Here is a 14,761-nt window from a genome sequence, read left to right as displayed (position 1 = left end):
AGTTAAATCAGCCTGCCAAGTAATGATATTAACTTGCGAAAGGATGTGTTAATTGCGTTGATTTTCTTTACCTAGCAACAACACGTTTGCAGTAAAGTAAAAGAGAAGAATTTTTTCCAACACCTGCAAACGCCTTAACCACCTTTTCTATCTCTGTAACCTTCCATCCCAGAAAGCATCCCTGAAGGAGTCTGGAGAGACTGGAGAAGACTGGTGCAAACCATCGCTTGCTCAACATGATCACAACCATCCTGTGTTAAAATTTAATTACTGCACAGAAACACTTAACAAGCGTTTATGGGGGTTTAATTGCAGATTAGCATTTATTACAAATCACACCACAAGTGTCAAAAGGGACAGTTTTATCTCTCTTTTTTGTGCCACCACATATGTAAGAGCACGTTTCGAATGTAATGGATTTTTTGTATCATTTGAATCGTGTTTAACTGAATTTAGCTGCTTCCGAGTAAGATAATTCAAATAACTAAAAGGCTGTGCAATCTGACAAAAAACAGTGGCTAGGTTTGGTGCCAGTTTCAGAAGAGCCTTATAACTCAAGAAAAGAGGCCAATAGAAAAATCAACTCCAATGATACCAGGACAGAAGCAAACAGACTCCCTGAGGGAACAGTGTGTTTTCACTCTAGAGAAAGATGCTCTTTCAAGATATATGAGCGAAGTTTTCAAAGATCAACTCTGGTCAAACACTGGCTCTCTTCAGCTCTTTTCAAATGCTCTCTGATGGAGACAAAGGGCCTGCTTGAAAACTACTGCAGGTTGGGGGAGATTTGATGGGGAAAAGGAAGATCCTTCTTTAGTGTGCGTATAGTGCGTGCTGTTAGACTCTGTATTGAAAATGCTGACTCAAAGGACTGGCCCTTTGGTGCTGGAAATGTGAAATTTCTTCAGAGGGATTGGCAGTAATATCACCGTTAACAGTGTCCCAATTTCCAGCTCAGCTCACGGCACCAATGTAAGTGTAAGCAGACGGACCCTGCATTCACTACACCATCACAGGCACACAACCGAACTCCTGAAACAAACAGCCCAAGTTTGTACAATCGGCCCTGTTTCGTTCAGTGTGTACAGAGTTCTACGAACCTGCTGATCTGTCATTCATAGGCAAAGTGACAGACTGAATACCTAAGCACATGAATAGTAGAGTGATTAGCCCACATATTGTACAGAAAACGCTACCACATACAGTAGATACCAAGAGTCATGGAAACCAATCTTCTATGGTCTAGTTGCATTGTTGAATATCTACATATGGCTTTAACATTCACATAATGGCTGCAGCACCTCTGAGATGTTGTACCAGATGTGCATCAAATCTAATTCCAAAGAGTTTTATTTTCCTTAGTGTGCTATTCCACCATTTTGAGTAATACCGCTGAGCCAAGCTCCCATCATGCAGTTAAGAATGTTGCAGAACATAGCGTAATCACTGGCAAAAGCAAACTTGGGCCAAATTTCTGCCTTGCATAAGTTATTTGTGGCGACAGGCTCCCTCTCAAAGGAAAGTGTGTTCTTTCAATTTTCAGTTTAACTATTGCAACCACAGAGGCCCCTGATGGCGATCCAAGTACTGTGCCGATAATGTTTTTAATCAGCTGTGGCTCAGACTGCAATCAATACAGCATCTGTGGGGTGTGAAGTCATGGGAATGTGGTCACCATCCCTGTTGTACATTCTGTTATGAGAGGTTGCGTGAAGCACACTTCGTTACTGACTGAGTTTTACAATGATTGGTTCCCATCAGAACCATGTTGGTACAATGTTGTGTGCCTCAGATCATCACAGCTGGAATCCTGAGCTGGAGTAATTCAAAGCCCACAAGAAACCAAAAAGACAGTGGATACTGAACTGGCATCTTTGTTGCTAGCAGCTACAGCCAAGGCTCCTTTATAAAGAGGAAAAGCCCTGTAGTTCGAATCACTGCCGAATTACTGCTGTGTTAGCAAAGTAGTCTAGTCGCTAGTCACTACCATTTACTTTGCAGATTTTTGAAGTATGCCTTTCAAGGTCAGCACAGAGCAAAGAATCCAAGAACACAAGACAGATAACAGATAAATTCCAAACATTCTTCCATAAATATCACCAAATACTGGAGCCAAGTAAAAACAGAAAACCATTATTGTATGTTTTTTTTTTTATGAGGCACATATTATCTTATGTAGCAAAGTTCATTGAAGCAAAACAAAATCAGTGCTATTTAAAAACATTTAGATTTATGAGCCGAATCTTTGAAATCTTTTGCATCTCCTAACTGCATTTAAATGCTGCAGACTAACATATACTGGAACAAAATAATTTTCAGCCATTACTCAGTAGTGCTTTTTGTGAGACAGAATGAATTTCGTGTTTGTATTGCTTAGGTTTTAACCCTCAGATGTTTTGTGCTTGATTAACATAAAATCACGGCTTCTTTGTCACCAGCAAAGTAGAAGTAAAAATCAACAGCAATTTCAATGTCTACAGTTTATCATTTTTTTAACATTATGTGGGACCATTTCAACAGCTAATATCAACCAATAAATGTACATGTACATGGAGTTCAACATGGAATGCTGGGGCAGTTTCAAATTTAATTTTTCTGCTTAAACACAAGAAGGTATATGTTACCAAAGGAAATGCACAAAGTGTAGTAATATGGTTTATTAGGACAGACGTTTCTTACTATGTCTTTGTAGACATGAAATGTTCCTTACACTTTATACTTCAAGCACACTTAAAGAAATGAATGTGTCTGTTTTTACACTATAAGAATAAACTACTAAGTAAAGGATAGAGATGGCCAGTGGTAAAAAGGGGATTTGGCTGGAGATGCAGCAAGACTTCTCCTTGATGTGAACGCATTATACTTAATTGATTGAATTACTATAGCTGTCTGTCACCTCTCTGCTCTCTTAAGACAGTCCATCACGGATATACACAGAATAAAAAAGGATGAATGTTTTGAGCACTATCATGAGGACTAAAATATAACCTCTTAAGTGTTCTTGACCCTTAAATGATCAACCTTAATGGTACCCTCTGGAGACACTAGAAGTCAAGATAATTGCAAGCTTTTCTGGTTTGCAAAAGTACCTGTGCTTGCCAGCTTTTCAGGATACTGTGACATAGTTTTCCTTGATGATAAGACACACCATCAGACGCCTACTGTAGAAATCCAGTATATATATATACAGTGAGGACATGAATATTACATTATCTGATGTTTTCTACTTTTTTAATGAGTCTCTTAAACTGTGCTACATACCAAAAAGAAACGAGGAAGGGAAAGTCTCCCCAAGGCTTGCATTGTCTTTTAATGAACCCCCAATTAAGGAGAAAGAGCCATACACTGCTCCTACAGAAGTAGAACGCCTTTGAAGTCAGCTGAATTCTAAGTAGTCACAGTACATCATTTTCTTCAAGTACACATATTTTTCTCTTCACATACAATGTCACAACCCAATGAGAGCGATCATGCTAGCTTTATTACTGTCTATGTGATGCCAGCAATGATTTGTTTTCCATTTAGGACTTCTTTCAAGCACCAAGAAAAAAAAACAATTATTCTAACTTGATCTTTAACTGCACATTATTTGCCCATATTTATAATTTCTTGACAAAATAAACATTTTGACCAAGATATGTACTGTACCAGGGCATTCTGGTCTATGTCAGAATGGTAAGAGACTTAATTTGTTATAAACTTATAAACACTCCTAGGGTGAGGACTGGGGTTGAACAGAGTCCAGCAGTATCACAACCTTCAGAAAGGCAGCTAATGCAGGATGAACAAAGACCCAATTCAGAGAAGAATGCTCCCAGTCTGAATATGAAAACAGCTATGAATTGATTCTAGAGTCTGATAAGAGGGGCAGTGGTTATGTATGGCTGGATGTCTTGAGTCTGCGTCTTGTTTTTAAGCATGCCGAGGGTTAGATTTAATCAGTTACGGCACCATTATAGATCATACAGAAATGAAGTGGATGGAAAAGCAAATGTTTTCTTGTGATCTATGTAACCCCTGTTCTGCTTTGTTGTTCATTTTGCACAGCCAGTCTTCGATAAGGCAAAATGAGCTGCAGCAACAGTCTAGAGCTGTGATAAACTCTCCTTGCAAAGGGCATAAGAATGGGTAAAACATCACAATGTGCACATAAACAGGTTTTACCACAGGCTGTACCAGTCTTTATGAGTGATAGTTATTATTGGGGATGCAAGGACTGTTTCTAAGGAGAAATAAGGAGGGGTACCAGCGCCACCACTGACATCGTACTGTAACAGTGCGATATGCCAAGCTCTCATTCTCTTATTAGACACGGGATCGAATCTCGGGAGTGAATGTTTAAAAGTAGCCAACCACACGTTGGTATTTTGGGGGATGGGGAAATAACAGAATACCTGAAGAAGCAGTGCTAGCCTCCATGTCACTGTACTGTGCAATGGCAATGAATATTCGACATACTCAGCCTTATCAACGGATTACCCTAAACTACTATGGCAGTAGATCATGTTCTTTTTTGAGGCTTGTCATGCAAATCTACAGACAGAAAGCATACATGCTATAGAGCAGATGTTCGAAAGTACATTATAAAAAGTAATTAGATCAAAATTGGCTAAAACTGCTATTTACATCCTTCTGCAGGTTGAGACTCGAGACTAGAGTGCGGGAGCAGATACTGCAAATCCCAATAGCTTCAGCATCTTAATCACTGGAATGAAGACATACACTAGTTGCCCCTGATCTACCTGATCAATAGCTCCTGCTGTTGATCAATGAGAGTGAGTGATGGCTTTCTCTTGCCTCCGTCTCCCAATACATCTCTTTCCAAGGAGCTACTGATTCAACTCAAGTCACAGAGAAAACCTCAGATGTGTTCTCCTTTTTATTCATTTACTTTTCCTGACCAACCCTTGAGGTGAGACACAAAGCAGCCTCCTGGGGTAAGTTGGGGAATGACGATGCACAGATCATCACAGCAACCACATGTTCCCCCGGGCAGCACATTAAAACCCAGTCCAGACAGGGACACCGAGACATCTTAATACCTGCAGCCCTGCTGATGTCTTTTCACGCTTTATTAAAGACTGCTGTTTAACCTTTCCATAATCAAGTCTATCTGCTCAAACAGTTCACATTCACATCTATCAGTTCCATTAAATCACGTAATTATGCTAACAATCACGCTTGCTAACCAGATGTGATAATTGATGCACAATTGCAGAGCACTGGAGCTTTTTAAAAATTTTATTTTTTAATTTAAATGATAAATCAAAACCCACTAAAAATCTCACTGCTGCAAGGAGATCTATTTCAGCAGCATTCATTTTTATGCAGTTGTACAGGTATAGAGTTGCTTCCCCCCCCCACACACAAACAGGTTGTCCTTCAACCTGTTCCACTAAAAGCTATGAGCACAAAATGATCACTTGCTTGGCTGGCTGAATTTCTGTCAGAAAATATATTACTTTTTTTATATTAACCCTGTCTTCTTGGATGTTATTACAACGTGCCTGGATCTCTTACTGGAGTAAAGAGAGGAACGAATGTTCTTCATCAGAATGCCAAAGACCCCAATAACTTTTCCTCAGCTTCTCGTTGATTATATTCTGATCCTTAAGAAATTGCATAAAAGGCATGTTTGTCATTGAGATTCACATGATTCGAATAGAAGAAACAAAAGCAAAACATTCAAAGCCAGAAAACATAGGGATGCTATCAAAGTTCAGAGAGTGAGGAAAAAGTTTATGTCAGGCCTAAATATAAGTCCCTAAGTCAAATATGGCCTTTTAAAAGCTGCTTAGCAGAGAGAACATTTTCAAATTAAGGGCAATGATATTTTTGCTCCTTTGAAATCAGCTCTAACAAAGATGCACTATAAGCGAAATGCCCTTAAGGGCAGGTCAGAGAACTTCTCAACTGCAGCAGCGCATAATGGAAACTACATCTTTTAACAACGTGTCCTCTCTTAAGCATGGCAAGTCCAAATGTTAAAACAACCATGCAGTTTTAAACCAATTATCAGTCCATATTCAAAACCAAATTGTCTTTCTGCTACATTTTACTAACAGATTGGGTGCCTAGAAAACAAAAAGGCTTATTTCTCAGTGCCCAGAAACAACATACAGAAACTGTATAATATTCTACAACCATAGGGTACTTAATATCACGATGCTCTTTCATTCTCACACCAATTCTTTTCAGTAACTCTCCAAGTGATGTGCAGCTACATAAGCATAAGCTATTAGTCTCCTTGGAAACCCATTCAGGAAGTCCTTTGTCTTCCTGTTGACGTCTGTGGCTCTACTGTAACAGCCGTTCCTGCTGATTTTCAAACCTAGGAAGGCAAGACAACTTAGCCTGAGGAGCCCATAAAAAAACAGCGTACCTGCACATGGAGTGACATTGAGTTTGATATTTGTTATCTTATTACACTTATTCAGTGATGTAGCCATCTGTTGAAGGAGTTCAGGTTTAATTTCTTAAGGTCCCCAGTAGATATAGGAAATTTCTGTTTTCAAAAGTGGTTAGTCTAAGACTCTGGCAAATCCTGATGTTGCTGCAGTGGTAGAAGTTCTCCAATTATAGAGCACTGGCCAACAAAAGCAAAATATGTTTAAGAGCCCTCTATGGTAACAGCTTTGTTTCTTTGCACCGTGAATGCAGTTTTATATCTAGATATACTTCAAATAATGAAAAATAAAATGGTATTTGAAAGCATTTCTGTTAACACTTCGTGAACACAAATTCTGTGCTTGTCTTTTTCTAGGGTACATTAGCTGTAATTACTGGGAGTCTGACATTTACAGTATGTGGCGTCTAATACTGCAAGTAACAAATTGACCAGTACAGCTCCTCAACATCGGACTACAAACTGGGCTCTTATTACTGCTTAGAAATGTGATTGGCATTTATTTGATTATTATGCATATGGACATATCCTGGTTCTGTTTGTAAAAACTATCCATGTAATGAGCTTATACAGTATGTCACGTCACTGTAGTGGCCCTGTGGCGTCACATGTGAATTCTCAATTATCATTTAATCAATTTAATTGATTTAATGAATTAAAATAAAAATTAATTAAATAGAAATGTAGATAATAATCATATATAAGTACATACAGTCGTATCTGTTTAGCCCTACAGCAACAAGAAGAAACACTGAGATTGTTTTCATTACATGAGAAGGCTATTTTTCCATAAGAAACAATGTAAGTAATGTATACATAACATGCAGTACTGATTTTGAATTCTACAAACAGATGTTTTGCACATTATGACAATGCAGGGTTATACCATATGCGGACATACAGTGCTCAAAGTATGGAAACAGAAACTAAGAGCAACATTTTATCAGCAGTTCATGCTAGTTTAAACACTTACAGTATAACTGGATAACAAAAGTGTTAAAAAAATGCTCTGAAAATTAGTAAACAAATATTTTACTCTTCAGCTTTCATGGTGTACTGCATTGTGATGCCATTTCTTGTCTAAAACCACAGATAACCATAAATGCAAATTGTATATATAGCTTCTACTAAATATCATCTCATTTCTCCTCTCCCCTCAGTACATAAATGAGTTGCAGTTAAGACAATGACTTGAGCACCTCAAGAAGAACAGGCCTGACACAAAGGCTTATGAACAATTAAAAAATGTTTCTCTCATTTCACTGATGTTGATAATGCAACCTATTGTGACCTGCCTGTATTTTAAATCCTATTCTTCCTGTTGTTTGTTGATGTGTTGCTAGCCTCATCAATGAGTCTTTGGAACCTGGTCTTCTACCTGTAGTCTTCTCCTATCACACCTCTGTTACCTGGTCATGAACCTAAAGTGCTTAAAAACTACAGTCCTACTTCCAATTGGCACTTTCTTGCAAAATATTGTAGAATGGGTGGTCACAACTAAATTGCATATTTATCATGCATTTAATGAGCTATTAAAACATTTCCAATCAAGGATCAATATAAATCATAGCACCATTGCTAAGGTCGTTAACGACTTTTTGATCCTTTTTTACTTTTGCGGTCCAACATTAAGATTAAGCAAGCATCACTGGTTCCTTCCTTCACTGGTTTGGTTCCTGTTTGACTAATGGAAAGCAATTTGTTAATCTTCGTCTTAACTTTTGAGAGTCTTAATATTTTGCATGCTTTGTTTAGATTATTTACCATTGTGGATTTGGGTTCCAATATGATACTCAAATTTACATTAATATTACATTAACACTCACATTGCATGATAAGTGTTTCACCCCATTTGTTCACAGGGAAGAGCTCATAAGGTTTTCTTTGTCAGTGAAGGCATGATACAGACTGGAGAAGGGGAGGCTGGGAGGTTACTGACACCTACATTCTTTCAGGGTGTGCAATATGTTTGCCCATCTGCCAGTCACCAAACACATCACTGCACGTTAGCTGGGATGTTTAACACAGCTGACGGCCGGAGAGACAGAGTGATGCAGGCAGCCTGCAGGATCAGACTGAATTCCTCGAAGGCAGCAGCTGACAAGAAGTGTGCAAGCCAGTGGTCAGGAATGTGTGTGCAGAGGTCTGGGATCGAGGTGAAAGGTCACTGTCCAAGCTGTTAATCAAGCATTGTTGTTTCATTAATCCCTGCTCCGAGGTTGTCTACATTTCATTCTGCCCCCAGGGTACCCAGCTGACAGGAAGACAGTGAAAATGAACTGCAGCTTCAATGTCTTCTGGCAGAATTGGGGCTTAGCAGTGCTTTACCAAAGAGTCTTTGGGTCCCAAAGAAGTCATTCTATTAACTGCAAGCTACCAAATTCCAGAGCATACTCAAGCACAGCACCTGCTACATCTGCTCAGAGCTGGACATGTTTATAACACTGGAAGCCACATTACAAAGCAGGGCCTGTGTATGAGTAATACTTTTTAATTCAAATAAATAAGTGAAGTAGCAAGGAATTTGCTGTCACAAATTTTCGACATGAACTCAGTGGGAAAGCATGTATACTGGTGCAATGCAATCAAGGGCTTCAAAGCAAGGGGTTCATTCAGGGAGATGTTTTTAGGATAGCTTGGCATACCGCCTTCTGTGCTCTCTCATGTTTGCTGTTATCATGAGAGTATGTAAATGCATATAGATGCACTCATTCCATACCGAAACGTTCCATTTTAAAAACTTTAATTATTTCAGTTATACTGCACTGCTTCAGGGAAGACTGAAAGCGTTTTGCGTGTTAATTGGTGGCTTATAGTATTGATCTAATTACGCGTTTTCTTCAACTGCAAGACGTTAGAAAATAAGGTGTGAAACACAAAAGGTCTATCAAGATAAGGTCTATCTTGATCTATCTATCAAAATAAGAACTACTAGGTTCTGTAGATGCATGAACTCACTTTGGTTTTAACATTTTTGCATGGCTTATTTTTATTTATCGGGTCTCATTGTTATTCTTCTAATTAACGGTGTGTGTTAGGATGGTATGTGAAGATGTGTTGGGTAGATGTTTATTATTGGCTCTATGTTGCGTATTTGTATTGGTTGTCTTTTGATTGTATGAGCTCTCAAAAAAAAAATCCATTCAACTGGTTGTTATAGCAATAATGTTTTGAACTTGAACTTGAAAATATAGGACTGCATTTCAGAGATAGGAAACACGCAGCAAACCATGATTTGAAAATAGATATCTGTTAGTGTCATATGTCTTCCCTTTACCATAAACTGTGCAAGATCTGAAAGCTTATGCTATTCTCCAAATGCAGACACAAAAAGAAAGTCTGCACTTTGTGGGGAAAAATAAACAAAACCTGTTACATTAATCAATTCATCCATTTTCTAACCACTTTATCTAATTCAGGGTCATGTGGAAGCCGGAGCCTATCCTGGTAAGCAATGGGCATGAGGCGGGATACACCTTGGATGGGACACCAGTCCATCACAGGGCGCACACCGACACGCACACACTCATACCAAAGCCAGTTTTCCCAACAGCTAATTAACCTACTAGCATGTCTTTGTGTTGTGGGAGGAAAGCACAGCACCCAAAGGAAACCCACATGAACACAGCGAGAACATACAAACTCCACGCAGACAGCATCCCGGGAATTGAACACAGGGCCCCAACTGTGGAAAGCACTGATGCTAACCGATGCAGCACTGTGCTGCCCAATCTTGTATCATCCTGCAAAAAAATCTTATTTTTCCTACAGGGAAAAATTGCCTTTAAAATTCTTTTGTTTGATCCCACAATGACAAGAAATACATCACTGTCAAAATGTATTTATATGTTGCAGTAACAGCACCCCACCAGTTACAGTTACACACCTACTCACCATTCTGCTAACTCTCTGTCTTAGCTAGAAACTAAATGCAGAGAGGAAACTGGTCTCACAGAGGCCCTCGTAGAGATTTCGTGAGATGTTTTGCTAAAATAAACAGAGCTATAAATATCTTTGATTAGTATTTATATCTCTGATATTTATAGGAATGTCTTTAGGCAGTTCTAGTTTTATTACACTTTTAGAAAAAACCCAGATTCTCCATATTTTAAGCAATACTCACCACTTTTAAAATTATTTCCATAATTTATATTGACAGAAGTAAAAAAATAAGTTTAAATAATATAGTTAAAATGACTCACAATGAGTTTCTCTCTTTCCAGAAACAGAAAGCACTGAAAGGACATGTGATTTATCGTCTCTCATCTTGAATAATCTCTCATCTCACTGGTCGTCAGTACACAGGTGAAAGCAGCTGAGGACTGGCTGTGTTATAAAAGACATCTTATAATGTTACCGCTTGCATAAGTGAAGTATAGATGGTTAGCAATAATGTACCCATCACACATAATAAATGCAAGGCTCACGTGTTGCTCAACAAACAACGATGCCCATTCAGAGTACAGGTGGAACCACTGCCTTGGCATGGTTTTCCTGAAGGACAACGTGCAACTCACATGTGTAGCACTGCTGGGATTGGCTTGAGATGCCCAGGGTATCCCGAGCTGCCCATGCAACAGTGACCGCTGAGATTTACAAGGTTTGCTTGCGGTGCTGAGACTGATGTCATTCCTCCAGCTGAAGTTCACCCTCCCCTGTGGGAAATGTAATGCTCACATTGTGTACAATGGCAAATGGCCCTGAAAAGTGTGCTTTTCAGAGGAGAGCCTGCGCTGCCCTCTTCCACCCCCAGCCTGGTACAAGGATGGAGACAGTGAGCCCTGCTAATTGACATCTGGTGGTCCCTCACCAGGAGGACAGAAAAAAAAAGATCTATTGAGCTATTGATTCTAAGTGTTAAAAGACTGTAATGTGAAAAAAAATACCTGTACAGATTTCTCTGATCTCTCCAAGATAAGCTGATCCAGAGTCAGTTCTTTCTTGGTTTCCTGGCCTCTTCTCTTTTCATGAGCTGTAAAAAAACAGTCAGATACTCACTATAACTTATAAGTCACTATAAGTTAAGTTTAAACAGAAGACTCATCAACACACACTGACATATAATTAAAATCATACACCACACAGCAATGGACTCCTAGAGGAATGCAGTTTTAAGAATTTAAATGACAAGCTTTACAATCAATTATTTATTGTCCGCTTCCTTTCCCAAGATGATCTGAAATTATACCAGCATTTTATCCCACTGAATATTTAAAATAATAGCCTGAGGGCAAAATTAGCAGTGAAAAATAATACCTGGATGCATTTAATTGAACCAAACAAGAGCTTTTGTGTATAAAGGTAAAATATTTATGCCTGCCGTTGGATATTAGGATCTGTTTTTCTTCTTGCCTAATTACCCTTTATTGTTGCATGTGACATTTACTGGACTCTGTGCTATTTTTTCTAAAGTAAAACTTGGTTAGGAATACAATTCATTAATTATTTAACATTCTTCTGGCAGCAGAAAAAGCTTTGTGTTTTGCAGTCATTTACAGGTTGGTTTACTATTTGTTTTCTTCTAATAAAAACAACCAAAATGAAAAGCAGTGAAAGCTAATTACTGGCTGGGATTACTCTTTTTTCTTAAAAAGAAAAGTATACGCATTGCCATCTTTGTAATTCGCTTTTTTCCAGTCTGGTCAACTAAGTGGTTTCCTTTCAGGCTACCATTCTGTCTGGGAAACTCTGAAATGATTATTTTAACTCCTTTATTCTGGGGGGCCGCCGCCCATAGGTCATTTGTGCTCCTGATGTTTTGTTCCATGAGTTCGACACAGTTTAAGCTTTGATCTACAGTATTTGTCAAAATATAGGGGGATCAACAGCCCGTGGTAAGTGCCAAATTAATGCATTAAAAATTGTAAAAGAAAAAACTAATAATGTTGGAAAAGAAATAAGAACAAGAGTTCTTGATATATTTGCTCTAAAGAGTTTAGACAGATCTGTAAGTACTTGATGCAATCAGAATCGTAACATTTATATTTCTTGACAATTGTTCAGTAGAGAACCTGAGACAAGGATACAGGTAATTCCATAGAATTACTATCGAATTCCTATAGCTCCAAAGAGCCCTGGTGTTTACTTCCCTGAGCTCACTGAACTTGGCTGCACTTCTTAAAAATAACAGAGATGCAGAACAATAGGCAGAGGTGGTAACCCTAACAAACCATGACAACACAATGCTGTTGGCTGTTTCAAACAGCCAACATCTGTGCAGACCTGGAAGCCCACTTCTGTATTCTCCTGATGACAACTCATTGCTCTGTTTATCTGAAACATGCAATCACAGCTTTGTTGGGTAATTCGTTGACTGCAGACATGCTGAAGACCGTAATGACTCGTTTGATGTAATTAGAGATAGCAGCACAGTCAGGGGTCAGTGAATGTTCACAGCAACCCCAGGAAAACAATTTCTTTCAAATGGTCTGTTCTGAGGAATTGAGAGGGAGAAAAAGAAAATGAAATAGTGGAATCAACGGAGGCTACAGGTTTATTCAGAGAAGTGAGACAGGAAATAAAAACAGGAACAGTCCATTTTCAGGACTGTTATAGCACCGGAATTCCCAATACAGATGGAAAAGAATATATAAAATATCTCTGAAACAAGGAATCATTACAGATTTTTAAAACTTATGAACAATCTTTTATTATTGCATATTTTAAACAAGATTCCATTTCTACAATAACATTTTGCTTTCATAATGAACTGTTTTCACCCAGTAAAAACATATCAATTCATTGCACAGAGCCCTGTTTTGTGTTTCTTTATCTGCTTTCCTCATCTAGAGGATTCTGTATTCTTAAAACTGAACTATTTGTGTTGCTGTAACTGCCCATCATTGGTTGTCCAGTACCACAGTGCTGAGCTTATCTGACTCTCTTACATTGTACAGGCCTACATTGATGAATGCATAAATAAATAGGAACAGTAAAATAACTAGATAAAAACTGTGTTCATATAAGATATCCTGGTGAGGGGCAACATGGTGTGGTTTCCATAGCAACGGACACTGAGCAAAATGAAGTACCAATAAAATCTAGTTGAGTGGCTGAAGGAGCAGGCAGCACTATACTGCAGATTAAAGAGCAGAAACATCCAATATGCTGCCAGAAACGCAACAGAGACTGGAAAGGTCACAAAAATTGCATATCTGACCAGATAAACCTGTGAAATTAAATTGTTCCTCCCTTGCTTGGAGAGACCATCTTTGAAACCAATATGGCCCTCATTCACTAAAAGACGGTTTTGCGTTATCACTGCCTGGTAGGGGAAGCCACATTGCATGTGAAAATTAAATAGTTTTGTCTGTCCTCTAAGTGAAATATACATACAATTAATGCATGGTTAATGTATAGTTGCATAAGCCACTGCATGGGAAATCATGCCGATTCGTAGACAAGGGTCCACCAGCAAGCTGGAAGGTTACGCACATGATTAAACAGAAGAGCACTGAATGCTGCACTGCTCTCTCCACCCGCCTCCAGCGCAAATGAGGGATATCATATGACAATGAGGGCTAGCACAAACTGGATAAGCAACACAACGGCCATACAAACAAATGAAACAGAAAAAAACTGGACTGATACAGAGTATTAATTTAAATGCACCATACGGTATATATAACTTGTTTTTAGTAAGGGCAATTTGTCAATTTACATCACCATTTTGAGACTTAGAAACATTAGCACAATTAGACGGATTGAAAGATTAAATTGGGTGCTGAGAGATATCAAATGGTTTCTAAACAGGTATGTTTTGAGCAGGTGCCAAGAGCTAGTGAGGCACATGCTCAAGTGGTACCTCGGTTTCTGTGGGTAGTGCATCCTACCACTGAGTACTAAGGATGGAATTGAGAGAACAGAGAAGGGGTACAGCTAGCCTGGCATTACATTAGGAGCAAACAGGGCAGGAGGAGACAGGGGTAGAGAAAAGACGCTGAAGATTGGAGGCAGCCAAAATGTGGTTCAGACAGCAGTGTGTGAGAGGTACAAATGATGTGTGCAGCAATAGGGAAGCAGTGGGAGGAATACAACAACATCACTTTATTAACCCTTTACAATTTCTTGCATTAGGAATTGTCTTTTTGCATTCCTTAGCTTGCTCTCCATGAGACACACAGACAGGGAGAGAGCCTGGGGTCAGAGCGCAGGGTCTGCCATTGTACGGCGCCCCTGGAGCAGTTGGGGTTAAGGGCCTTGCTCAGGAGCCCAACAGAGTAGGATTCCTCTGCCGGCTGCGGGATTTGAACCTGCAACCTTCCAGCCACAGGCGCAGATCCTGAGCCACAGAGCCACCCCTCTGCCCGAGTAATGGTGTACCCAGAGAAAAGTAAAGAAAAGTGAAGGCAAGCC

At 39.1% G+C, this 14,761-nt stretch overlaps 1 protein-coding gene across 3 annotated transcripts in view; it reads right to left on the bottom strand.

Annotated features, from left to right (window-relative positions):
- tspan18b (tetraspanin 18b) overlaps positions 1-14,761 on the bottom strand; it is a 53,491-nt gene that overhangs the window by 9,257 nt on the left and 29,473 nt on the right. For all 3 annotated transcript variants that reach the window (XM_088611029.1, XM_088611030.1, XM_088611028.1), the window contains one exon: positions 11,293-11,378. The gene's annotated coding sequence lies outside the window, so the exon portion shown is untranslated. The remainder of the gene's footprint in view (positions 1-11,292; positions 11,379-14,761) is intronic.

The sequence above is a fragment of the Lepisosteus platostomus genome, chromosome 18 (genome assembly GCF_059453375.1).
Source record: "Lepisosteus platostomus isolate fLepPlt1 chromosome 18, fLepPlt1.hap1, whole genome shotgun sequence".
Lineage (NCBI taxonomy): Eukaryota > Metazoa > Chordata > Actinopteri > Semionotiformes > Lepisosteidae > Lepisosteus > Lepisosteus platostomus.
The sequence above is the reverse complement of the archived record's forward strand: the minus strand, read 5'-3'. Positions and strand labels throughout refer to the sequence as shown.